The sequence below is a fragment of the Phyllostomus discolor genome, chromosome 12, assembly GCF_004126475.2.
Source record: "Phyllostomus discolor isolate MPI-MPIP mPhyDis1 chromosome 12, mPhyDis1.pri.v3, whole genome shotgun sequence".
Classification (NCBI taxonomy): domain Eukaryota; kingdom Metazoa; phylum Chordata; class Mammalia; order Chiroptera; family Phyllostomidae; genus Phyllostomus; species Phyllostomus discolor.
In genome coordinates this window covers 62,025,707-62,053,345 of record NC_040914.2, presented here as the reverse complement: position 1 = coordinate 62,053,345, position 27,639 = coordinate 62,025,707, and the positions used below count along the sequence as shown (strand labels likewise).

The 27,639-nt window shown below is 42.7% G+C and overlaps 1 protein-coding gene and 1 non-coding gene across 6 annotated transcripts in view; both read right to left on the bottom strand.

The window, feature by feature from the left end:
• Window positions 1-27,639, bottom strand: part of WWP2 (WW domain containing E3 ubiquitin protein ligase 2) — a 176,344-nt gene that overhangs the window by 124,420 nt on the left and 24,285 nt on the right. For 2 of the 5 annotated variants that reach the window (XM_028534760.2, XM_036012114.1), the window contains exon 1: window positions 16,170-16,251. The exons of 1 other annotated variant lie outside the window; for it this stretch is intronic. The gene's annotated coding sequence lies outside the window, so the exon portion shown is untranslated. Of the gene's footprint in view, window positions 1-16,128; window positions 16,252-27,639 lie in introns of those variants that run through there. 2 more of the 5 variants (XM_028534762.2, XM_036012112.1) reach the window with 2 other exon arrangements.
• On the bottom strand, window positions 809-915 carry LOC114488465. Its single transcript, XR_003683782.1, has one exon. It is a non-coding gene; the product is annotated as a U6 spliceosomal RNA (small nuclear RNA).

Below are 27,639 nucleotides of genomic sequence, written 5' to 3'. Positions count from 1 at the left end.
AGGGTTGCCGGTTCCATTCCCAGTAAGGGTACATGTCTGGTTTGTGGGTCAGGTCCCCATTAGGGGGCATGTGAGAGGCAACCACACATTGATGTTTCTCTCCCTCTTTCTCCTTCCCTTCCCCTCTTTCTAGTAAATAACATTTAAAAAAAAAAAAGAAAGAAAAGAAAAGTAAGCATTACATAGAAGGGAAATCAGGTCCTAGCCTCGTCAAAATATTTTCAACCTATTAGTTTCTGCCTCGAGTGCATACTGGATATAGTTTCTTATGGGCATAAGGTCCACACCCCTACCACCTACTACAGGAAGCTCACAAAACCTGAGACGCAGAATTTACTCTGCATTTACCTCAGCACAACTGTATGTGGACTCAAGTAATTTCATCCCTGGTAATAAGGAATGGGCAGCATTTGCATCCAAAACACTCCAAAGAAACGGAGTTAGCATAAGCCTGGTACAGGCAGGGGAGTGGAGAGATGGGAGGAAAGACCAATGTTTTAAAAAATCACCAAAGAGCCCTGGCTGGTGTGGCTCAGTGGACTGAGTACCTGCCTGGAAACTGAAGAACTGCAGGTTCAATTCCCAGTCAGGGCACATGCCTGGGTAGCAGGCCAGGTCCCCAGCTGGGGCATGCGAGAGGCAACCAATACTCACACACAGGTATTTCTCTCCCTCTCTTTCTCTCTGCCTTGCCCTCTCTCTAAAGATAACAGGAGAGATAAAAACACTAGAGGAATCTGAGGCCTCCAGTATCTATAGTTATAGCAATTATCAAACACCACCCCGATTTTTATTTTGTTTTGTTTTTTTAAATATGGAATGCTTCACAAATTTGCATGTCATCCTTGTGCAGGGGCCATGCTAATCTTCTCTTTATCATTCTGATTTTAGTATGTGTACTGCCCAAGCAAGCACATCCTAGCCAGATTAACACAAAACTCCGAACCAAAGGCCTATTCAGCTCCATTCCTATTACCTAATATATCACATCTGGCTTTTAATTAAAAATTGTACGTTATGCTGAAAGGCAAGAAAAAAAAAAGTGTGGCAAGACAAAGCAAACATCAAAACCAGACTCAAGTATGACAAAGATTTTGGAATTATCAAACAAGGAATTTAAAATAACTGATCAATATGTTAAGGGCACCAGTGAAAAACGTAGACAACACCCAAGAACAGATGGACAATGTAAGCAGTGGCATGGAAACTCTAAGAAAGAATCCAAAGAAAATGCTAGAAATCCAAAACACTATAACATAATAAAGAGTGCCTTGATGGGCTCATCAGTATACTAGACATGGTTGAGAAAAAAATGAATGAGCTTGAAGATATGTCAACAGAAACTTCTCAAACTGAAATGTACAGAGAAAAAAAAGACTTCAGAAAAAACAAGAACATTCAGGAACTTTAGGACAATTTCAAAAGGTACAATATATACATAAATGGAATACCAGACAAAGAGAAAACAGAGCAGAAGAAATATCTGAAGTATCAACAGCCAAGAATTTTGCAAAATTGATGACATATAGCAAACCACATAACCAGGAAACTCAGAGAGCATCCAACAGAATAAATACCAAAAAAATAATAATTTCTGACAAACAAAAAACTACACCTACACATAACAAACAGCAAATCTTGAAAGAAAGCAGAGGGCCCTGGCTGACGTGGCTCAGCGGACTGAGCACTGCCTGTGAACCAAAGGGTCGCAGTGTCAGTTCCCGCTCAGGGCACATGCCTGGGCTGCGTTCCTCAGCTGAGGGCAGGTGAGGGGCAACCCCATATTGAGGTTTCTCTCCCTCTCTCCTTCCCTTCAACTCTCTCTAAAAATAAAAGAAAAGAAAAGAAAAGAAAAGAAAAGAAGAGAAAAAGAGAAGAGGAAGGGAAGGGAAGGGAAGGGAAGGGAAGGGAAGGGAAGGGAAGGGAAGGGAAGGGAAGGGAAGGGAAGGGAAGGGAAGGGAAGGGAAGGGAAGGGAAGGGAAGGGGGAAGGGAAGGGAAGGGAAGGGAAGGGAAGGGAAGGGAAGGGAAGGGAAGGGAAGGGAAGGGAAGGGAAGGGAAAGGGAAGGGAAGGGAAAGGGAAGGGGAAGGGAAGGGAAGGGAAGGGAAGGAAGGGAAGGGAAGGGAAGGGAAGGGAAGGGAAGGGAAGGGGAAGGGAAGGGAAGGGAAGGGAAGGGAAGGGGGAAGGGGAAAGGGAAGAAAGCAGAGGGGGGAAAAAACACTTTACTTACAGAGGCGTAAGGATACAAATCACAGGAGCTTCCTTGTCGGAAACCATACAAGGAAGAGAGTGCAGAGCCCCAGTGGCGCAGTTGGTCACTACGCAGTACTTACACAGGAGGAGAGTGCAGTGAAATATTTATAGCACTGAAAGAAAAAGAAAAGAAAAAAATGCCAACCTGGAATTTTTGTATCCGATGAAGTTATCCTTCAAAAGTGAAGGAAGACAAAAGGACTTTCTCAAACAAAACCTGTTCTGCAAGAAATGTTAAAAAGAAATTCTTCAGGGAGGTGGAAGATGATATGGGTCAGAAACTTGTATCTACACACAGATAATAAGAACACGGGAGAAGGCATGAACAAAGCCCCACCCACTGGCTTCTTTACACACTAAAAGACTGATACGTAGGGAAAGGGCATGTGCTGAGAAGGGCTGCCAAACAGAAAACAAAGAAGAGAACTAACAACACAGATAACAAGTAGTAGAACAACAAAGGAGGGATTTGGGATGAGGAAGTGGAAATTTTATTTTTTTAATTATATTTTATTGATTATGCTATTACAGTTATCCTAATTTTTCTCCCTTAACCCTCCTCCACCCCAACTCGCTCAGGCAATCCCCCCATCATTGTTCACATCCATGGGTCATGTGTGTAAGTTCTTTGGCTACTCCATTTCCAATACTGTACTTTATGTCCCCAAGGCTATTCTTTAACTACCTATATGTCCTCCTTTGTCCCCCTTTGTCCCCTCATTCTTCACCCATTCCCCCTCCCCCCTCCCATTTGGCAAACATCAAAATGCTCTCTGTATCCATTTCTTCTTGTTTGCTTAGCTTGTTTTTAGTTTCAGTTGCTGATAGATATGTATTTTTGCCATTTTATTGTTCATAGTTTTGATCTTATTTTTCTTAAATGAGTCCCTTTAACATTTTATGTAATAATGGTTTGATGATGATGAACTCCTTTAGTTTTCTCTTGTCTGGGAAGCTCTTTATCTGCCCTTTGATTCTAAATGATAGCTCTGCTGGGTAGGGCGATCTTGGCTGTAGGTCCCTGCTTTTCATGACTTTGAATATGTCTTGTCAATCCTTTCTAGCAAAATTTCTCTTGAGATATCAGCTGACAGTCTTATGATAACCCCCCCATCGGTAACTAACTGCTTTTCTCACTGCTTTTAAGATTCTCTCTTTATCTTTAAACTTTGACGTTTTAATTATGATGTGTCTTGGAGTGGGTCTCTTTGCATCCATCTTGTTTGGGATTCTCTGTGCTTCCTGGACTTGCACATATATTTCCTTCACCAAATTAGGGAAGTTTTCTTTCACTATATTTTTTCAAATATATTTCCAATTTCTTGCTCCTCTCCTGGTACCTCTGTGATATGAACGTTGGACCCACTGAAGTTGTCTCAAAGGCTGCTTATATTATTCTCGCTTTTTTGGATTTCTCTTTTTTTTTAAAAGATTTTATTTATATATTTTTAGAGAGAGGGGAAGGAAGGGAGAAAGAGAAAGGAAAGAGGGAGAGAAACATCGATGTGTGAGAGATACATTAATTGGTTGCCTCTTACACGCCCCCAGCTGGGGACCTGGCCCACAACCCAGGCATGTGTCCTAACTGGGAATAGAACCAGTAACCTTTTGATTCACATGGGTGAGGGACTAGCCTGTTCTGCATCTGCACCCCTCCTACCAGTCTCGATAGATGTGGTTTCTTTAATTCTGTAGTTGTCAGACTTCCATTCAACCTGATTTCTGATGGTTCTGAGTAATGACTGTTCTATATTTTAGTTGTAATTTTGATATGGTTGTGCAAAGAGGTGAAACATATCTTCCTGTGTCACCATTTTGACTGGCAGTCCTCCAGAAGTGGAAATTTTAAAAATTGTGGACAAGGAGTCTCATTAAGAAGGTGAATTTAGGGCAAAGATATGAAGAAGCTGAAGGAGGTAACTGAGGACATTTGTGGAAAAACATTTCAGGCAGATAAAGGGCAAGAGCAAAGTTCCTGAGATGGTAGTGTGTCTTGGGACTACAAGGGACAAAACAGGGCCAGCACAGCTGGAGAGTTATGAAGGAAGAGGAGAATGACAGGCATAAGACATGTAATTGAATTTACCTTGTTGGGTAAAATTATCCCTAATGAAATATGAAATGCCTTGGAGCAGTGAGTCTCAATTCTTTCTTCACATTTGAATTATCTAAAGTACAATTTAAAGCCCTGGCTGGTGTGGCTCAGTGGATTGAGCACTGGCCTGGGAACCAAAAGGTCGGTGGTTCGGTTCCAGTCAGGGCACATGCCTGGCTTGTGGGCCAGGTCTCCATTTGGGGGCATGTAGAGGCAACCACACATTGATGTTTCTCTCCCTCTCCTTCTGCCTCCCTTCCCCTCTCTCTAAAAATAAATAAAGTATTTTTTTAAAGTGCAATTAAAAAAAAAACCTACTGACAACCAAATTCCAACCTCAGAGATTCCCATTTGATTGGTCTGCAGTGATGTGGGGACAGATATGTTATTTTTTTTTTAAGATTTTATTTATTTATTTATTTATTTATTTTAAGAGAGGGAAGGGAGGGAGAAAGAGAGAGAGAGAGAGAGAGAGAGAGAGAGAAACATCAATGTGCGGTTGCTGGGGGCCATAGAACAATGAGAGTTCAGGCTTGTGCCCTGACTGGGAATCGAACCTGCGATGCTTTGGTTCGCAGCCCACGCGCAATCCACTGAGCTACACCAGCCAGGGCCAGATATGTTATTTAAAAGTTCACCATGTGATTCTAATATAAAGTTCCAGGTAATAATCACTGGCTTAGTGTTACTGAGTAAGTTGAGGCCTCAACAAATTTGACTGCACTGAAATAGGACTTACCTCTATCAGAATGTTTAAGGCTAAACTAAAATTATATGAAAAATTTACATGGAATAATATGCAATATTATCAATAATAATAGGGACAGAATACAGTAAAGGAGATCTATGTCTGGGGTGGTTTCAACGAGACCAAGTATTGCACCACCTTCCCTGATAGTTTTCCGGGGCTACTGATAAACATGACAGATTAAACACACGCATTTATCTCTGCTCCCTTCTCAAACCCCAACAAAATGACAGGAAGACAACACAAAAACATAAACCCATTTAAAAAAGAATGGAAAAGGAAATAACAGAGACAGCAGCAACATTTTGGAAATGGCAAGTCAGTTGACATTGAAACCTAACTACCTGCAATGGGAGAAGTCAACAGGAAGCAAAATGACTGGCATTGAGAAACCCCAGAACAGGTCAATGATTGGTTGCACCAAGTACTTCCAAAAGTGAGAGCCTAAATGAAAGTAAAAACAGGAGGACAGGTAAAAGCTTCTATGGGAAACAGGTCCCTGGCTCCCCTGCCCACTCAATTCACCTAGGCAGTTAACCCTCCTGAATCTCAGACAAGAGAGTTACATTTTAGCTTTTAAATAGGCTAACCCAGACTTGAGGACTTCGGACACAGTTGAGGGTAGTGATAAGGCACCATACTGATCTAGGGAGATACATCAAAGTCTACATCATGAAATGTGACAAGTCAGTATCCCCCAACCCCACTCACCTTCCCTCACCTGATCACAAATCAGCCTGTTGGTACTTGGCTTACATGTAAACAACTATTTGAGGAAAGCCTCAGACATAAAAGATATCAAAACAAACAAAGAAAAAAGAACTCCTCTACGGCCATACCACCCTGAATGCTCCTGATCTCCTCTGACTGACCTCGGAAACTAAGCAGGGTCGGGGCCTAGTTAATACTTCAATGGGAGAAAACTCAATTGAAAAGCTGATCTTAAAATTCATAAGGAAGTGTAAGGGACCCAGAATAACCAATACAATCTTGAGAAATAAGAACAAAGTTGGAGGAGTCCCAACTCCCAATTTCAAAACTTGTCAAAAAGCTACAGAAATCAAGACTGTGGTACTGACACAAGGGCAGACATATAGAACAATGGAATAGCATTGAGAGTCCAGGTACAAACCCATACACTTAAGTTCAACTGATATTAGACAAGGGTGCCAAGACAATTCAGTGGGAAAAGAATAATAGCATTTTCAACAAACGGTGCTGGGACAACTGGATATCCATGTGCAAATGAATGAAGGTGAACCCCTACCTTATACCTTATACAAAAATAAACTCAAAATGTATCAAACCTAAATATAACAGCAAAACTATAAAACTCTTAGAGGAAACCACAAGTGTAAATCCTCAGAATTTTAGGGTAAGAAATGGTTTCTTAGATATGATACAAAAAGCACAAAGAAAAGCTAAATAAATTTGACTTTATCAAAATTTAAACTGTGCTTCAAAGAACACCATCAAGTGAAAAGAGAATGCAAAGAATGAGAGAAAATATTTGCAAATCATGTACCTGATTAAAGACTTGTATCTAGAATATATATATGTAACTCTTACAACTCAACAATAAAAGACAAATAATCCAATTTAAGAAAAATGGGCAATGGACATGAATAGACATTTCTCCAAAGAAAATATACAAATGACCAATAAGCAGAAGAAAAGATGTAGAACATCATTAGTCATTAAAAAAATGCACATTAAAACCACAATGAGATACACCATAACAGATAAAACTAAAACATATACAATAACAAGTGTTGGTGAAAATTTGAAGAAACTGTATTTGCTAGATGCAAGTGAAAAATGGAGAGCAGCCTTGGAAAACAGTTTAGCAATTCCTCAAAAAGTTAAACACTGAATTAGCTTAAGACCCATCAATTCCATTTTTAAATATATACCCAAAAGAACTGAAAATGTGTATCCACACAAAAACTTATTCATGAATGTTTCTAGCAGGATTATTCATAACAGGCAAAAGCAGAAACAACCCAAATTGTTCATCAAGTGATAAACAGATAAGTAAACTGTGGTATATCTATACAATAGAGTATTATTTAGCCATAAAAAGGAATGAAGTATTAGTTCATGCTATAAGATGGATGAACCTTGAAAACCTTATGCTAAGTGAAAGAAGTCACACTAAAAACAACAATTGTCATATGGTTCCAATTATACGAAATGTCTAAAATAGACAAATAGGAGAAAAAAGACTTGTTTTTTAAATAGTGGATTCCTTTAAAATGTCCAATACCTGACTACTGTAAATCTAGATACAAAAAAGAGAAAAAAATTATAAAAGAAATGTTATGATTTTTTATAAGCTGAAATCCTTCCAAAATTAAATATATGTCTAGACAGAAAGGACCCAATTGTATGCCCAAACAGTGAATGCAAAAGGAACCACACTAAGGCACAATAGCATGAAATTTCAGAACAAGCTTCCAGTCACACTTACAAAGAACTGGAATCAGAACGTCATCAGACTTCTCAATAGCAATACTGAGTGTGAGAAGACAATCAGATGTTTTCAAATTTTAGATAAAACTATTGACAATCTAGAAGTATATAGCCAAGAAAACCATCAATCAAGCATGACAGGAAAACAATATTTTCAGATTTGCAGTCTCAAAAAAAGTTGCTTCCAAAGCTTTCTCAGGAAGCTCCTGGAAAATGTGCTCCAGGGGAGTAAACGAAAAGATGGAGGATGCTGTTCTCACATGGGAAAGGCAAAAGAAAGTCCTAGAATAGCGATGAAGAGAAGTCCAGGCATTATGTGGCAACAGTTTAGAAAGCAACCAGATTTGACAGTTTATAGGAAGTTGTCATCTCTACATGAGTGAAAAGAAAATGGAAGAAACAGGTTACATGGTGCATCTCACTGCACTGAAGGAAGCATTATTTTAGCTCCATCAGAATGCTTGGGGCTGAACTAGTGATAGGTAAACTGCAAATTATGCAAATGAACAAAACAGAGAATATGCAACTCTAGTAAAAACAAAAGTTGTGTAAGAAAGGAAGTAAAATCCTAATACACAACGTGGCTCAGCTGTAATATTTATAATCATAATAGCAAACAATTTAATCCAAACTTGTGCTATGGTTGTGATCAGAAGATGGGGTAGAAGTGTGTGTTTGTGGAGACTGGCTGCAAAGAGAGCTAAATTCTCATCTTCAATGATTAAAAAACAACAGATAAAACTGACAAGCTAAGAAATAACAGTAGAAGAACAGAGTAAATGTAAATTAGAAAGCAGAAATCAGTACCAGAAGAAACCTAAGAGTTAATGGTCATTGATTCCAGGGATTAAGAATCAAGAATAAAATGAGGTGAAGCAAGGAAATGCTGTCACATTATAAGTCTTAGATTGCTAAGATAAACTATGAACATGTATTATTTTGTGCATAAATAAAATTTAAATCCAAGAAAGGAAAAGGCTTCTCTTCAAATCAGGTCATAGGATGATGTCCTTAATTTTATTTATTTTATTTTATTTTATTTTTTTTATTGTTGTTCAAGTAAAATGTCCTTAATTTTAATAAGAACATCTCATATATATTCAATTAGTGTACTGGGTTGAAATGTGCCCCCCCCAAAAAAATATGTCTAAGTGCTAACCCCCCTGGAACCTGTGAATGTGACCTTATTTGGAAATAGGGTCTTTGCAGATGTAATTAAGTTAAAGATCTTAGGATGAGATCACCCTGGATTCAGGGTGGGCCCAGTGTTCTTACAGGAAACCGGAGGAGGCTAGAGAAAGACTAAAGCAGAGACTGGAGTCGTGCAGCGTCAAGCCAAGGAATGCCTACACTCCCCAGAAGCAGCAAAGATGGAGTCTCCCCCAAGATCCTAGAGGGTTCATAGCCCTGTTGACACCTTGATTTCGGATTTCTGGCCTCCAGAACTATGAAAGAATAAATTTGAAATTTGTGTTAACTTGTTACTCAGATTAGGAATTAAAAAAATAGTATAATTAGCGACAAGGCTTTAGAAAATGTGAATTTCAACTGACATCAGGCTGAAGCTGGAAGCCCTCCGCACATCAGCAACACATCCCTGGGGCGCCCAACTCCCAAACCCGCCTGGATCCAGGCCCCTCAGTAACTTCGTTAAGAAATAACCTGCAGCCAGAGGGGGTATGGTCTTGCCCAAACTGCCCATTTCTTAATTATGATTCCAATACAAAGCAGGATCCTAAACATATCAGTATGTTTTCACTATTTAAAAAAGTATTTTTGAAACTCTATTTCAAAGCAATTTGTTGACGTCACTACCGACACAATTGATTAGCTCTTGAGAACTTGAAAATAATGTATGTATTTTAATGACAAGTGACAGAATGACGCAAGAAGGGCTCCATTAGAGTAACAGGCAGCCTTTCTCTGGTCTTCCCCATCTTCCTTCTCCTTTTTGCCTCTTTCCTTTTCCAGTTTGCGAGGCCCTTCCTCCCCTCCGAGTTTGTCCTTTCCCCTACTGCGGTGCAGACCTGCCCCAGGCCCTGCATCAGTGGATTCACAACCAACAGGACAGCTGCCCTCCACCCACACTTAGATTGTAGTGCAACCTGAACTACCAGCTTCCAGAGGTTTATCAGCTCTGCCCTGAAGTGAAGAGTGCCCTTAAATGGGGTGGGGGGTGGGGAGGAGGAGGAGGGAATAAGAGGGATGACTGGTGATAGGAAAAAAAAAAGGGCACCCTTCCACCTTTAATTTTAAATAAGAAACTCAGAAGAAGAAAAAAATGCCAGCTTTCTTTGCCTATAACTCACTGGCTGTTATAAAGAGAAGAAATTATTAGCTAGGGCAGTTAATTTCTGAGTCCTTCTCATTAGCTTACATGAAAGATATCAAGGGTCCACCTACTGGTTCAGTTTCCAGAGACACCCAAAAGACAACAAAGATCTATCCCAGTTCTTTTTGGTTAAAACACTTGAAACACCTGAGATCAAAAAAGCAGGGAGAACATCTTGTATCTCATTCAACTGGGAACATCAGAGGAAGCTGAGTAACACATGGTGCCCTGGCCCCAGAAGATGGGGGAGAGCAGCTGCCACTGCCTGCACTAAAGTTTCACTTGGCTGCCACAAAACACAGGGGGTGCATTCAAAACAGGACTGGTGGACTCTTTCTATTATTATTAAAATATAATTTGCATACCACAAATTCACCCTTTTAAAGCATATAATTTGGTGGTTTTTAGCATAGTCTGAGTTGCTCAACAATCACTGTTATCTAGCTCTAGAACATGTTTATCATCCCAAAAGGAAACCCCATACCCATCAGCAGTCACTCTTCATTCCTCTCTGCCCCCTAACCCCTAATAACCACTAACGGGCTTTCTGTATCTATGAATCTGCCTATTCTGCACATTTCAAGTAAACAGAATCATACAATATGTGGTCTTTGTGTCTGGCTTCTTTCACTTAGCATGTTTTCAAGATCCACGCATGTTATAGCATGAATTAGTACTTCATTCTTTTTTATGGCCGAGCAATATTCCATTGTATGAATATACTTTTTGTTTATCCAATCAACAATTGATGGACACCTCAACATTTGGGTTAGGATGGGTTGATTCTTGAAGCCAGGGAAGTGTAATGGCCGAGTGCACCTTCAGCAGGCAAGCAGTCAGTATTCTGACTGTGCCCCCTCCAGGTCCCTTTTACCCACCCTGTCCAGTCTTCCACCAGGGTCAGTCTTTCAACAAATGCTCATAGAAACCAGTCTGTGCAAGGCTCTGGAATCCAAAGGTGAATGCCAAGGGGCCCCTGCCCTCTGGGAGCTCAGATAGCTTGTTTTGAGGGACCCCCATTAAATAAATCCTCAAAGGGCTTTTGGCGAGAGAAAGCAACCACACATCAGATAACTCTCGAAACATGTAAAGCACCTGATCATTCTTACTACCCAAGTTCAGCAAGAACCTTTCAGACCAGTCAACTTCTTACAGGGAAAAAGGTTTAAATGCCCAGTAGCCTTTGAGTGATATTGAACAAGCAACATACCCTCTCTAAAACTCAATTCCTCATCTCTGAAATGAACCTAATACTACTACTTCCCTTATAAGCTTATTGTAGGAATTAAATTAACTCAGGTAAAGCAGAGAGCACATAGTAAGTGCTCCTGGAGTATTAAGTACAAGCTAAACTGGTTCTTCTTGATGCTGTAATTCTAGGCTCTGGGATTCCTGAAATTCTTGGCCCAGCTTTGAGTCAAGAAACCACTGAACACTGACCTCGAGATGAAAGGGCCTGTGTAGCAGATGAGCCAGGGAACAGCAAAACTACTCACCAGCACTCAAATTTTATGTTTAATTAGCCAGCTGTAAAAACAGGCAGAGCCTCTTATTTATAACTATAATAGACCCACCCAGCCTCCACTTCTTGAAAGATTTGGAAGAGAAGGGTCTGCTCAAAAGCTTCCTCCTTTCCTTCACACTCCCATGCTTTTCCAGTTCATTCCAACACTTATGTTTCTTTCTTGGCCTCCTTCCTTCACCCAGTTACCTTCCACTCTCCAAAGGCCCATACTGAAAAACAATAGAATAGAACTGAACCTTGCCAACTGACATCCATACAAAGACCAAATGCATAAAGGAGAGACAGGCAGAGACAGGAGAGCACAGTGGAATTACAGGTTAATAATAAAACAGACTGGAAAGCAGATCTCACCACAAAACAGGAAGCAAAAAGCATGGATGACAAAGAAGAGGACATGTCCTTGGTCAGGGCTGCCAAATCTTCGTATTTGGTGTTTTCTTAGAAGTAGGCATTAATTTAACACTTGACTTACATCACAAAATGTTTGTTTATAAGGTTGTGGGGAGAGCAGGCACAGGGGCCTGCAAACTTCCAAAAAAGATTCAGTTAGCTCTTTTTAAGGTAAACAAGATCTTCCCTTTTCTTCCTGCTTCTCAGAAATTCCAGTCTTGTAACTGTCCAAAGTGACTCAAAAGCACACAAAAGCAGCACACTGGTTTGGTTCCCCTGGGAGTTTATATCCATGCACCCATTGATGCACGTCTCACTGATGGAAACATCAGGTCTGGACTCAGAAGACCAAGATTCAAATCCCAGCTCTTCCATGTCTTAGCTGCATGACCTCATTCATGTGGACCACTTCACCTCAGTGAGGCTCTGTTTGTTTCAAATCTATAAAACAATGGGGTACCTAACAAGTAACACGCACTCCATATGTGTAAGGTAAAACCAGTATTTTAAACATTAAAAATCAATCACCCATCCAGGCTTTCTCTCCTATCCTTCTTGGAAGTCTCTAAATTGGTTGCCAACTCAGAAAGCCAGACTAATTCCAGAAATTGGCACTCAAACTGATTTCAGCAGCACTACAAATAAGCACACTTGGAAGAGTAGCATCCTCAGGAAAAAAAAGAAAAAAGGAAACCCATTAGCTTGTGATTTTCAAAAGGGTCTTTAGATGAAAAGTAAAAAGGAGGGAAAACCAAGTTTCCTGAGATATACAATACTTTGCTACACTTAAAACACCTACTCATGTAATAGTATACACTGAGATTTTATGTCAAAATTTAACTTCCGATAAAAAGCACTCCTTGGACACGTATCCATACTACTCCTTAAGTGACTCCGACCAGTCTCTTGACTCTAAAATCTGTCCACAGGCTAACTGCTTCCACATGTACATCTCCGGTCCAGGCCTGTCTCCAGACTTCCCTATCTAACTGTCCACAAAACTGGCACTTGGATTTCTATAGGCATTTCACAACCAACATGAACAAAATTGAGCCCCAACCCTGTTCCTTCTGCATTCTTCCCCATTTCAATTAATGACAATTCCATTCTTTCAGTTATTCACGCCAAAGACCGTGGAGTTGCCTGTGACTCATTTCCTACACACATTCCACATCTGCAAACCCTGTTGGCTGTACTTTAAAATACACCCAGGGCCCAAGCACTCCTGACCACCTCCATCACTACCACTGGGTCCATCCTTCACCTGAAACATGGCAATAGCCTCTGAAAGTGTCTCCCTGCTTCTAGTCTCGCTCCTCTTTATTCTTTCTCCATACGGCAACCAGAGTGAGCCTGCTAAAAGGTAGGAAGGATCACGTCCACTCCACTGTTCAAAACCCTCCGAAGGCCCCAACTATATGAGTGAAAACCAACATCCTTACAATGGCCTGCAAGGCCCTCCACCACCTGTCCATCTCTCCCCTTACCCTCAATACCTCTCTGACCCCATCCTCTGCATCCCCCCTCACTCACATCCAGGGAACGCTGGCTGGTCCACAAACTCACCAGGAGTGATCCTCCTTTAGGGCTATTGAATTTCGTGTTCCCTCTGCCTGGAACACTGTGTCCCCGTTCAGCCACACAGCTCCTTCCCTCACCTCCTTCAGATCTTCACCCAATGGGTACCGTCTCAGGAAGGCTTCTCTGAGGACCCAAACTCAAAATTGCAACCCCAGCCACCATTCCACGCCCTGCTTCCCTGCTTCCCTGCTTTATTGTAATATCATATGCATTTTATTTTGTTTTGTTTATTGTGCCTTTCCCCACTAAAATATCCACAAGGGCAGGGATTCTTGCCTTTCTTATGTACTATATACATATTCCTAGAGTTTAGAACACTGTCCAGCATAATTTTTTAATTACTTTTTATTTATTGACTTTAGAGAGAGGGACAGAGGGAGAGAGAGGAAGAGAGAAACATCAATTTGTTGTCCCATTTAGTTATGCATTCATTGGTTGATTCTTGTATGTCTTGACTGGGGATCGAATCTGCAACCTCGGCATATCAGGACAGTGCTCTAACCAGCTGAGCTACCCGGCCAGGGCCAAGATAATTTTTAATTTTCTAGGAAACACATTTTAAAAACTAAGAAGACACAGGGGAATTTAATTTCAATTATACTGTTTAACTCCCCAAAAGTATCATATACAGCATATATTTACACTGTATTAAAATTATATTTACTATAATATAAAAATATCAATGGGAGTATTTTTTTTCATACTAAGTCTTCAAAATCAGGTGTATACAGTATTTTGTACTAATAGTATACCTCCAGTGCTAGACAGCCCCATGTGGCAGCCAGTGGCCAGCATACCAGACAGCTCTAGAACAATGCCTGGCGTAGAGTAGGCACTCACAAATATTCATTGAATGAAAGAATGTTTTCCCAGGAAGAGGCAGTTATGGTGGAATACAGAGTTTTCTGAACTTTAGTTGCACTCTATACTCACACTTTTTGCTGTTATTTACTTACTATTTTTCCTTAAAATGACATATTTTATACTAGAAAGATACTTTAAAATAAAACTTTATATTGCTTCTGTGAATGAAAGAGTATGGGTTTAAAGATAAAGGGCCTGGGCTTCAGTCCCAGCTAAGTCATTCACTAGCTCTGGACTCTAAAGCAAGGACTTTGCTAAGCCTCAGTATCTTCATCAGTAGAATAGGAACAATACTGACCTGTACAGGACCGTTGTAAAAATTAAAAAGAGATGTTGACTTAAGCCCTTTGTAAATGGGAAAGTAGTCATTAAGTGAAAGAGACTGAGAAGCCCATTTAAGCCTTTTTCTCAGGCCTATCATCTTCATATGGCAAGTATGACAAAAGGAGAACCAGGACTTAGGTTCAAATCCCTTGTCTTCCACTTACAGCATTGTGACCTTCAGAAATGTTTATTCGCCAATCTTACCAGGTGCCCACAACATGCCAGAGACTGGGCTAGTAGCCAAATAAGATATGAATACTACCCTTGAGGAATTAGCAGTCTAACAGGGAGAAACAGACCAGTAAACAAGAAATAGCAATAAATTGTTGAAAAATCAAGCCATCTCTCCTAGTTCTGCTTGTTCATTGTGAAATGACAATAACACCTGCCCAAACTAACTCACAGAACAGCTACAGAAATCCATTTTAAATGTGTAGCAAATACTTCAAAAACTTGACCTCATAATACTAATTAGCAAAGAACTTTTTTCCCCCTACTTGTAACATTTGGGTTCAAAATGATGTCTGTTCCTGTGAATGTCCGGTTTGAACGTTCAGTCTGGTTATACAGCATCCATGAAATTCATTTCCCTGCTGCAAATTTTAGTAAACACAAAGGAAAAAAGGATAAACAGGTTTTCACAAACGCATTTAATCTCAAAATCATGATCCAGGTCATAGTTGCAAGGAGCACAACACAGACCTCGCAGCGTCCTACCTAGTTCTAGTGTGTTAAGATAAGCAGTCACATGGTAAGGGAACCTGAATAATTTAGACTGAAGGAAAAAAAGTCATAAAGCAGTCAAAATAGACACCGTCCAAGGTTTCAGCAGTCACTATAATGCTTAAGGTAGGTCATGCTCAACAGCTTAGGCTAAAAGCCATTTTATGGCCAGGGCAAAGTGCCCACATTTTTTTCTGTCTAGAAGTTGATGTGACCTGGGGAAAATCTCAAAGAAAGATGATCTGAAGGGCTGGGTCCCCAAGAGTGGAAATCCTACCCCAAGCAGGACCATGTGGGTGTGACGAAAGCAAGAAAAGATTCCGTGATCCCTCCTAAAGTTTTAAAAACTGAATGGGACCGAAATTAAACTCTTGGGTAACAATCATGTCCACAGAAGAAAGAAGGAAGAGACTCTCAACTGGGATTCAGGTATCATCTCGAGTTTTCCTTCTTTCCCTCCATGGCGCACAGCCATTCTCAGGCGTCCCCTCCAGTTCAGTTCCAAGTTGCCCCTTACTCCTGTCTAGACCCTTCCACAGAGGTCACCGTTCTCCATCCCTGTCCCTTAAGCGCCATTCCCTTTCCGGAAGGACTTGCAGTCAGCCACCGCACCCCTGGCTGCCTCCGCGCCCACCTCGGTGCAGCCCGGGTGCACGGTCCGCGGCGCGCCCACCCCGCCAGAGCAGGAGCCGGGACACCCCTCCTTGGAGGCCGGAACCGCGGCGCCAGGCCCCTCCCACAGGAAGCCACAGCCCCCCGGCTCCCAGACCGCACCGCCCACGGCTCACCTCAAGCCGTTGCCACCCCAGGCCTGTCCCGCACCTCCGCCAGCTCGCCAAGCCCAGCGTGCCGACTCTCGCTACCTGCAGGGACCACAGAAGCGGCGCCTAGCTCCTCTCCCACTTCCGCCTTCCACCGCCCGCACTCGGGCCGGGTCACGTGGCCGCGCGCGGTCAACTGACCCGGAAGAGGCTGGCCGCACCCGCAGGTGTGAGCAACCCAGGCCTGGCCTGGGGTCCTTTGCAGAAAGGCTTTCTTATCTTTTGTATGTTTTGAAGTGTAAGTGTTTTCCGTTCGCTGGACGGCTCCCGAGCAATCAAATAAATTGCGGACTCACTAGTGGCAGGCGATTCCTAAGCTCCCTGCGTCGACCCTGTGGGCGGGTCTATTATTGGCTCCACTTTACAGGTGAGAAGAAGCCATTCAATTCATCAAATATTTATTGAGCTCCTTAGTAGGGTTGTCAGATAAAATATAGGAGAACCGGTTAAATTCAAATTTCAGATAAACCATTATGTAATGTGTATGTCCCAAATAGTGCTTGGGACATACATATCTACACTAAAAAAAGTTTACCTGAAAATCAAATTTAATTGGACACCTTGTATTTTTATTTGCTAAATCTGTCAACAATATGCCTTCTACGAGTCAGACACTGTTCTAGGCTCTAGAAACACAAAACTCTCAGCTTTTGTGGAGCATCTGTTCTTGTAACAAAAAGCAAAAGCAGAGAAGCTTCAAAATCCCTGCCTGAGTGGATTATCCCCACACCACACTAACTCCCGTTCTCTCAGTCTAGAGAGTAGATAGAGATTTATGAATTAAAATCAAGATTGTTTACTGATGGTCTGGACCTTCAGCTTCTGCAAGTTGAATGAAGGCCCAGTTTTTCACCTTTAATCACCATTGATTAAAAGTACTACAAATTAGCCATAAGCACTGTACTAATTATTGTTATTATTGAGTCTTTAAGTTTGGAAGGAATAAAAGCTAAAGTATATATTGTGGTTTATAAAACCATTCCCCCATAGCTCCCCCTGTATTTCTCTCATCTTGTCTCCAACTAATCCTCCCCTCAGTACTTTGCTTCGGCCACTCTGACCGCAGGGATTTTGGACTTGCTTTACCTAAACTCTGTCTGGAAAGCCCACCCTCTCATGGCTTTCAGATGTTTGCTCAATTGTCTGTCTCAGTGAAGCTTTTCCTGATCACCCTATTTACAATCACAACTCATCTCTTCCTTCCCCTTCCATAGCTCCCTCCCTGCATATCCCAGTTCCTAAAGCAGTACCTGGCTCATAGGAGGCCTCTTTAAATACTTTGCTGAATGAATAGATTTCATCAACATTTATTGAGCACTGAACTCATTGTTGTAGGTCCTGCAGATGAGACTTTTTTAAAAGGCACATAAAAATCTGAAGTATGTCATCATAAAAACACCCCCCAAAAGTTAAAAGGTAAATTGACATGTTTGTTTAAGGAAAAGACCCCTAAAACTAGTCCCTGACTTCCAACCTACTTAAAGAAGTTACACAACTAACTACAATGCAAAGCAGAAATAATATAGTAACTGCTCATTGAGTGACAGAACTGAAATGTCTTTTTTTTTTAGATTTTATTTATTAATTTTATAGAGGGAGAGAAACATCAATGTGTGGTTGCCTCTCATGTACCCTGCACTGGGGACCTGACTCACACAGTACAGGGATGTGCCCTGACTGGGAATCAAACTAGTACCTTTTGGTTCAGAGGCCAGCACTCAATCCACTAAGCCACAGCAGCCAGAGCTGAAATGTCCAAAGTATAGTGAGAAAGAAGTGTTCAGATCTGTCCTTAGGGGAAAATCTCCTTTGGATAATCAGGGACAAGTTTACAAAGGAGAAATTGAGCCACTTTTAGAGACTAAGCAGTGATTGGCAGGCACAATTTTCAGGCCAAGGAATAAACAAGGGCAGAGGCAGCAGCAAGAAATCCAGGGGTAATGGTAGAGATGCTTACTGATTTCACATAGTGTTTCTTCTGCATCAAGTTTTTCTCTCCCCTAATCCACTGTTAAGCATAGAACCTCATAGCCTCTACACTTTCCAGTCCTGGAAATGAACTCAGATCTTCACCAGCACCAAAGCAGTGCCTTCTCCTTTGTAAAGGGCCTTACATCTAAAAGGTGACATTATCTCCAATGAGTTATACATTGTCTTCCAATGAATTTGAAAATATTATTAATGTGAACTGTTTAAACTGACCACAATTTTCCTAATAGTGTTTGAGATTGCTTCACTTTTTAAAAAACCAGGAGCTTCAAAAAGTGGTGTGTTAGGGCTCACCCCACCTCAGAGAGCCCCAGTCCTCAGGTCCCTGTGACCACAGGCACCACCCCGAGTTCCCTGAACATCTCCTTGGACTTTCATACCTTGGTGCCTTTGCCCTACTCATCCTTTGAGACCTGGCTTCCAAGTCATAAACTGTAAAGGTGCCCCTAGTTGCTACACAAAATATCACTTTGTTCATAGCTGTTCATTGCTGTTGGGTGATGTAATAAATTAGCTGTCCATACATATTTGTTAAGTAAATGAAAGTGCTTCTAAGGCTTTAGGGGGTGTAGAGACTTACAGGGAAGCAGAAAACAGATGAAAATACTATGTAAATGATAAAAGCTACAGTGTCAAGAATCTTTTTACAAGCATACCTCATTTTATGGCACTTTGCTTTATTGCACTACAGAGTGTTGCATTTTCTACAAATTGAAGGCAAGACCTCCCCAAGAGCAAAAAGATTACAATACTTTATTATGTCCCTCTCTTTATTCCAGTGCTCTGGAGCTGACCAACAGTATCTCCAAGGTATGCCTGCATATTAATAAGTATTCTTAGTGTTTACCAGAATGGTTCAAAGCCTGATCATTCTTTCACTGTTTCCCTAATCAGTGGTTCTCAAGTGTGTCCTCCAGATCAGCAGCGTCAGCATCACCTGGAACTTCTTATTAGAAATGCAAAATCTCAGGCCCTGCCCAGAGCTATTGAATCAAAAACTAAGATCCATCAATCTGTGTTTGCAAGCTCTCCAGGTGATTCTGAGGCACACTTAAGTGTGCGAACCACTGAGATCTTCTCCATCTTAGGGTTCACAGAATGATCACTGCCAATTTCAATAAATTTTTTTTATTATGGAGTCAAGTTCTGTCCTTCCTTTTAAAGCAACAGGAGCAACCAATTGAAGAAGGAGAAACTAGAGATAGGAATACTAGTATTAAATGGACTACATTTTTCAGGCATAAGATAACTTCATTAGAGTAACAGGGATGAATGTAGAAGGGACCCAGGCACCACAAACATTTCAGCAGTGACATCAATAAGGTTAGCAAGAGAGATACAGGTTGAAAGTGAAGGTGGAAATGAAGATAACTCAGAGATTCTTATCTTGAATGCCTTTGTTGGCATTAGTAAAATGCCAACAAGTAAAAATTGAAACTCTAACAAATGAAGAAAGTTTAAGCTGGGGTGGGAGAGATCATTACTTCAGTTGTAATCTTCCTCCTAAGTGAAAATGCCAAAAAGCTTTTTGAAAGATGTGCCTAGAAGGCTAGCTGGGGAAATAAAAAAGGATTAGACCTAAAGATTTGGGAGACATTCCTTAAATGGGATAGATGAAGCCTTGAGGATAGATAATATTGCTGAAGAAAAGAACTTAGGGAAAAAAAGGGACCAAGACCATTATGTGGAGGTTGTCCTGTTTGCAAGGCAGAAAGAGCCCAGTTAGGGAGGGTGAGAAGCCATTAGGGAGGTAGGGGATTGTTGGGAATAAGGAAATTAAGAACTAAACTTCCTCTAATAGACAAGAACCACATTGTAGCTAAAAGGAAATGATAAGGGAGAGACAGGGCAGATAAGCAAACATCCTGTGTCTAGCAGATGCTCTCCCCTGAGTAGGCTAGATAAGCAGTGCTTGGTAGTTTTTAATGAGAAAATAGAAAACTAGCTAGCTAGAGCCAGGAGATTACTAGGTTAATGAACAAACAGCCTGCCTTCCCGCCTTATGCAAAAATGCTTGGTTTGAAATTCCCGCGCGCAGTCTCTGTAAGCGAATTGCTAACTGCCACGTCTGCTTCTGTATAACGCTTGCTTGCCCGCCCCTATATAAGAAAGTAGTTGTACGCGCTCGGGGTGGCTCTCGTTTGCAGCTCCTTGTGGGCACTGTGTCGCTGGACACTTTGAGAGTTCGCCCCTGCGCAGGTTAAACTTGGCCAATAAAATAACATCTTTGAACCCCTGAAGTCTCCGATATTAGTTCTCACGTGTGCTGGATGCTACATATGGAGGCCCCAGTGAGATATCTCCCTTATTGGTGTTTTGGTTCGGAGACCGGATGGGCAGCTAAGCTGAGTAAGTATTCGCTGAGGATACTCTTTTGGTTTCTGGTTTCTGGGCTCCAGAGCAAATAATCCTGAGGTAGTAGGTGGGACGCCGCTGATAACCTACCCAGGAACCTCCAGAGGTGGGACGCCACCCCTGGAATTTGGTTTTGGAAATTAAGTAGTGACCGGTCACGTTAGATTCCCTTCCCTTTTGCGCTGCACCACGCTGCGATTGAAATATTTGAGTGTGTGAGTGAACGAGCTCGTGAATGACTGTGTTTGTAGCCCCACAGGGAAACCTACGGGGCATGAGAGGGCCCTAACCTGCGGATCCTGTGTCAGATCGTACGGCATAACGGCTGGCAGTCTAACCCGGACTCTGATCGGGCAGCCTTAGCCAAGATCGACATCACTTCGCGAGAGGGCAGGCCAGGCGGGCGAGCGATTGTATTTTGTGTCTTGTTTTGTCTACACGTTGTGTCACAAGTTAATTGCTGAATTTCATGCCTAAACTTGTGAATGATCCTTGTGTCCGAACTCTGTTTGGTTTTGCCTTTGTTGGGTAGTCTGTCTTTGTGATTGTCGCTTTAATCCTAGAGCCCCCATACCAGGTCCAGATGGGACAACAAGAATCGGTGCCAGGATCACCCCTCGACTGTTTGCTAAAGAACTTCTCAGATTTCCAGAGGAGGGCGAGGGGTTATGGTGGGCTCTCGCCAGATCCAGAGTTCCTCCGCACCCTTAGCCAGCTCGAGTGGCCCACTTTTGATGTTGGATGACCCTCGGAGAGGACCTTTGACTTGCCCACCCTCTTACTGTTCTACCACCCTCTGTGGCTGTTCGAGCCACAGTATACAGGGTTCCCCATCCAGATCAGTTCCTCTATATAGATGTCTGGGTCGACATTGCCACCTAGCGGCCCCGATACATCAAGAAGTGTCAGGGTGGAAATCAGAGAGGGAGGCGGGCGGTGTGCCTAGCATCAGCGGGGAATAAGGCGAAAGGGAGGGGAACTGAGACCCCAGTGACCGCATTAGGTGGGCCCCCGGGATGGTCAAAGCTGTACCCTGTCTTACCAGGGCTGCTGGAGGACCATTTAGATCCTGTGAATGCACCCCTGCCTTATCCCCGCAAGGAGGAGCCTGATTCTTCCTTGCCGGAGATAGGTGGAGTTTCCAGCCCGCCACATATACGAGGGGGAACTCACTGTGGAATGGGCGCGGGAGGCGCCGCCATCTTGCCTCCTCTGGGAGGCGCCCCTGGCACCAGAAGCCCCGCCGCGGGCACCCCCACGGTTAATCTGTGTTCCCTTTTCCACTAATGATCTGTATAATTGGAAGCATCAGGATCCCCCGTTTTCTGAGAAACCCCAGGGATTGATTTCCCTCCTAGAAACCATTTTAGGACTCACCAGCCAATTTGGGATGATTGTCAGCAGATTTTGCAGACTCTCTACATCAGAGGAAAGAGACCATATTATAAGAAAGGTGGCAAAATCTGTACTTGGAAAGGAGGGATTGTTACAGGGTGCAGCCAAGAGGGGGGACCCCAAATAGGCATTTGAAATGGGGTCCGGAACTCAAGGTGTCCAGGAGATTTTAAGGTGTCTTCACCCCTTCCCCCACAGGTATGAGTTGGGGGAAGGGGCACACAGAGCAAGAACATACAGGGCAGCTTTGCAGCTAATCCATGGCATGGTCATTTAGCATACCTATAGCCTTTGGCTGGTCACTTAGATATGCTAAATAGCTATGGCCATGCTCAAGGCCAGGGGGATGGAAAGGGACCTCCCCCGCAAGATGGGACCTGGGAGGCAGGTCCCCTGAGTTACAGCGCCTGCGTGGGAGCTGGGAGAAGATTGGCTCCAGGACATGGGGTGACACCTGCCCAGACCCACGATGGCGACCAGAAAAGCTGGAGAAGACAGCAGACTGAGGGTAAGTGCGGCTGAGTGTAGGAGGAGTCGGAAATGGGGCTGCAGAAGAAGATTGGCGCGGGGATTTAAACCCAGACACGGCAGCCATTGGGAGAGAAACCACGCGGCCTTCACGGAGTGGAGACTCCTGTAGCCCTGAGAGAGGGAGGACCAGAAGACTACCTGAGTCATGGACTTCTATTTCCTTTCCTGAAATACGGTACTCTGGACTAAGCAAAGGGGGAAATGTAAGGTTTTCTTAGACCCCGCCGAGGAAATAAACAGCCAATCAGCCATGGAAACAGGCAGATGAGCTTTATTGTGGAAGTTTGTTCTCCCAGGCGACGTTTTCCCCGCCCGGAGGAGGGGCTAAGAAAAGACAGCGCGGGAGAAGGGAAAGGCTGGGAGTTTTATATGGCTGGACTTCGCGCAGGAGCCAAGGATTGGGTCTTGGTGAACAAAGAAGCAACTTAGCATTGGTGGCTCCTGGTCTGATGTCAGTCACCTCTTCTGGGTCAGAGTTCAGTTGCCATATTACTTGTAGTCCAAATGGTGGCCATATTTGTAGTCCAAAATGCTAATTGTAACTAGATGCCCACTTGTCCTACCCTGCCCATCCTGACATTAAGGAAGGACTGTGTCTGTTTGTGGGTGTTTTTAGGGACTTTAGGATTTTTTGATAAAGACATTAGGTCACTACTTTAAGTTAGTATAGCATTAAATAAACATTTTCTTTCCTTTTCACGAATCTCTGGCATTGAGAGACGTCTTTCCTAGGGCGGCGGACGTAACGCACCCGGGGCCTTCTTTCAATAATAGTATATCGTCCCAGGCCCCCCTTGTTTGTTCTGTAAGTTTTTGGCATCTCTGCCGGGACGATAATTGTCCATGGCAGACCGACCCCCTCAGGTACGAGAGAGTGAGACTTTGGAGTTTTCCCCGTTTCGAGAATTTCTCTGCGCTCCTCCTGAGGGCATTGGCCGCCTATCACGCCTGGAAAGGTGGAAAGGAAATGAAACGGGGAGGGAGCAGAAACGTGAAAGTGTTTTGGTTGAAAACTAGTTTCTGAATACCATTTTGGAATAATGGAGCTGTGAATAATAGTTTGGTTAGTATCCTGCTTCCAGGTTGCCCTTGTCTGCTCACTTACAGTTTCGGGGAGCCCAGGTGGCAGTAAGGAAACCTATGCTCAGATTTGGGGAGGAAGCAAACCCCTAGGCTCTGTAAGCCGAGCCTGCATGTATGGTGGGGATCGGACAGCAAACCATGTGGGTGTGGCGCCATTTTGGGAAAAATGGAGGATGAGCCGCGTGAGTGCCCCACCATGGAGGGTGGGTTGTGCATGGGCGCCGCCATCTTGGATGACCCGGCATGCATGGGTGCCACCATCTTGGAACTGGACAAGGTGGTGGGCTAAGGGATCTCTCCAGATTATGGACTGTATGCTGCTGCTGTGTTGCCATTGCATCAGTCAGGTTCTCTGTGTAACTGGTTCTGATAGGAATGGCTCTGGTTCTGAAGGTCATGAACTGAGGTCCAAAGGTGACCGTCTGATTTATAGGATGTTTGCAAGATCTAAGCTTCAGAAAGCTGCAGGATGTCCCTGCGAATTTAGGGACTTTTAGTGGAAGGTACCTGTAGTGTTAGGGACTTTTGGCTGCCACATACTGAGTTTGAGTACTGAGTTTAAGTATAGTCCTTCCCAGTGTGGGAAAGGAACCAGGATTAAAAGAGATTGATGGTTAAATCTGGATATGTAAAAATTATGTGTAAAGGATGTGAAAGTTTTAAACCTGGAGTAAAGGAAACTTGAATTGTTTTCTGGTTTTGTAGGAAACAAGCAAGATTTCTAACATTGGTGTTGTTTCTGATCAGAAGCCTTCTGTACTTTAAGACCTAGGAAAGGTTACCTGTAACCGGTTGGGGAGAATGCTTTTGCCACTCGGGACCCAGACAGGGTCATTTGGGGCTGATAAGTGCTTCAGCCATGGGCAAAGCAGCATGTCTCTGCCAAAAGACTGGGCCTGAAGAAGCATGTCTCTGTGCAAGAGAATGCCCCTACCTGTGTACTGTTCTGGAAACTCTGTGTTTTGGATTTCACTCTGTATCTGCTCTAAAAAGAAATTGAGAATTCCAGGGAAAGTTGAAACTTCACACTCTGTAGGAAAGCTTTAGAAAGGAATTATGTGGTGTTAGTTTATAAAAGAAGGTATAAGGCATAAAAATGCAATCTTGGTGGATATCAAAAGCTGTATAAAATAAAGGGTTTGTGAATGTTGCAGAAAGTCTGTGGAAGAAAAGGTTTTAAGAAGCCTGGTGGATATCAGAAGGGAAAAGATTTTCCTTCAGGGTTTGTATTTTTCTCCCTACCTGATCCTTCCAGATTTGGCATTCTGAAGAAGTGAGTGATAATATAAGGTTTCTTTGCATAAAACCAATAAGACCAGTCATTAATAGTGGTTTTGTTAACCATGACTTTGACTGGAATGTCACGCCTGAAGGAGGCATGTATGGGTTCTGGTCATCACCAGAAAGCCCTGAGGAACTGGGATTGACTTGTGAAGCTAGCATAAGCCCACGAAAAAGCCTGGTACTTTGGTTGGTTGTGTGGTTCATGGCAGCCTTTCCAGGGAAGGAACGAAGGTTGCTTTCCTGAAAGATGGCCAAAAGAAACCTGTAAGCACAATGGAAGCCTCAAGGTTTTGAGTGAAACAATTGGTACAGGTGAAGCCAGATGTGTGGCTCTGCTTCTGTGCTCCAAGGGGGGCAGACAGAGAAGTCAATCTAAAGGCTCCCTGTGTGAATTCCAGCAAGGTAGACTCAAGGATCATAAGTGATCCAGGCTGCTCTTGGTGTGTTTATGCAAACAAACAGTCAAAATTAAAAGCAGGACTCAAAGTAGTCCCTGTAATAACGGTGAGGGTGATCTTAAGGAGAAAAATTGTGGTTCAAGGAAAATCACAATGCTTAGTATTGGACATCAGAATGGTGCAGCTAACTGTCTTGAAAGTTTGTTTTCATTTGAAAGTTGAAACTGAGTTTGTAATATCACCAAAAATGTACAATTTACAGGTATGGAGGACCTGTGAAATTGCTATTACTAAATGTTATTGCAGGAAGAACCTTGCAATTGAATGTCTTCCCAAAAGACAGTCTCACAGGCACAGAGACTGGTTTGGGGATTGTTGTGTGAATTAACCTGTGTATTCTTCTGTTTTCATAGGGCATATGCCTATGACTTCATTACCTGAGTAATTGGTTAAATGAGTGAATGAATATAAACCTCGCTTAAGGAGCCCATTTTCATCATCACTCCCGAGACTCAATGGTTTGGCTAAACTAAGTGGTTGGGTTAGTAAGCAGTTTGGGCGATCTGTGGGCTTCACTTTAAAACTGATTTTCCCTTTTCTGTCTTAATAGCTTGAACAGGAAAAGTTTAGATATCTGAAAGGAGGGAAATCATAATATATTCCCTCAGCCTGAGTAAAGTATAATGGACTACAAAAGCTTTGGATAGGTGTAGCATGCCTTGTACACCTTCCTCCAGATAAGCCATACCTAAGCCCCTGCCTTTGTCATTTAATGGTTATGATTTAATTGTGCCTTCCAACTCTTTCCAAGTCTGTCACCTCCAGAATATAACCAGGATGCCAATGGTCCAGTAATGCCAGCCTTTGGACACCGAGCCTGTGACTTCCTAGTGACAGCCAACTGACCAGGATTCTGTAAGGTCCTTCCCCTTACAGGAAGGACTCCCTCCGTGCTGCACCCCCCTTTCAGGGCACCCCTGACCCATGGGTGGGTAAAACAATGTCCGTTTCCAGCTGGAAGCAGTTTTAAGAAGATGAGACCTTCGTCCATTGTCCTTTAAAAGAATTTAAAGTGGGTATATCTAAAAGGAGGGTGCAGCCAAAGGGTTCCCAAATAGAGATTTGGAGGACAAAAATCCCCAGAAAATCAATTAGAAGAAAAGTAGACTAGACCTTAAGATATACTCCTGCTAGCAATCACTATAGGGCCTTAATTTTAAATAGGGTCATAGCCTTTATTAAAGAAAGAATAGAAGTAGTAAAGCTAATGGTTTTATCCCAACCCTATACCATTATCCCTAGTGATGAAGAGTCAAGGGTTTGACAACCCCCAAGAGAAAACGGGGGAATGTTGGGAATAATGAAATTAAGAACTAAATTTCCTCTAATAGACAAGAACCACATTGTAGCTAAAAGGAAATGATAAGGGAGACACAGGGCAGATAAGCAAACATCCTGTGTCTAGCAGACGCTCTCCCCTGAGTAGGCTAGATAAGCAGTGCTTGGTAGTTTTTAATGAGAAAATAGAAAACTAGCTAGCTAGAGCCAGGAGATTACTAGGTTAATGAACAAACAGCCTGCCTTCCCGCCTTATGCAAAAATGCTTGGTTTGAAATTCCCGCGCGCAGTCTCTGTAAGCGAATTGCTAACTGCCACGTCTGCTTCTGTATAACGCTTGCTTGCCCGCCCCTATATAAGAAAGTAGTTGTACGCGCTCGGGGTGGCTCTCGTTTGCAGCTCCTTGTGGGCACTGTGTCGCTGGACACTTTGAGAGTTCACCCTTGCGCAGGTTAAACTTGGCCAATAAAATAACATCTTTGAACCCCTGAAGTCTCCGATATTGGTTCTCGCGTGTTCTGGATGCTACAGGGATCAGGACTGTGAAATACCACCAAAGTCAGGGAAAGAGAGACAGTCCAGAAAAAAAGAGTTGTGCAGCCATGTCAAATTGTGCAGAGAAAATGAGATGGCAAAAAATAAAAAACAAAAAATTGGATATGGTGAACTCAAAAATTAGAAACAGCCTTCAGGCCCTGGCTGGGTAGCTCAGTTGGTCAGAGCTTTGTCCCAATACGCCCAGGTTGTAGGTTCCATCTCTGGTCAGGGCACATGTAAGAGTCAACTAATGAATCAATGAATAAGTGGAACAACAAATCGATGTTGTTTCTCTCTCCCCCACACCCCATTCAATTTAAAAAGAAAAACAGCCTTTGATTGGGCTGTTTCAGGCAGGGCAGGTAGGGCAGGAACCAGTGAGTGGCTCTGGAGGTTGAAGAGGCTAAGTGATAAGAACAGTTGAGATAGAGGGCTAGGGAAGGAAAAAGGATTTAGGCAATTGCTGAAGGGCAACTGAAGGACTTTTGTTAAGTAGAATGCATAAATTATAATCAAGGGTTAAGACTGACAAAGAAGGTTTGTAATAACACAACACTGAACACTGGTGACTGAAAACCCAAGTAACATTTCACCAAAAGTCA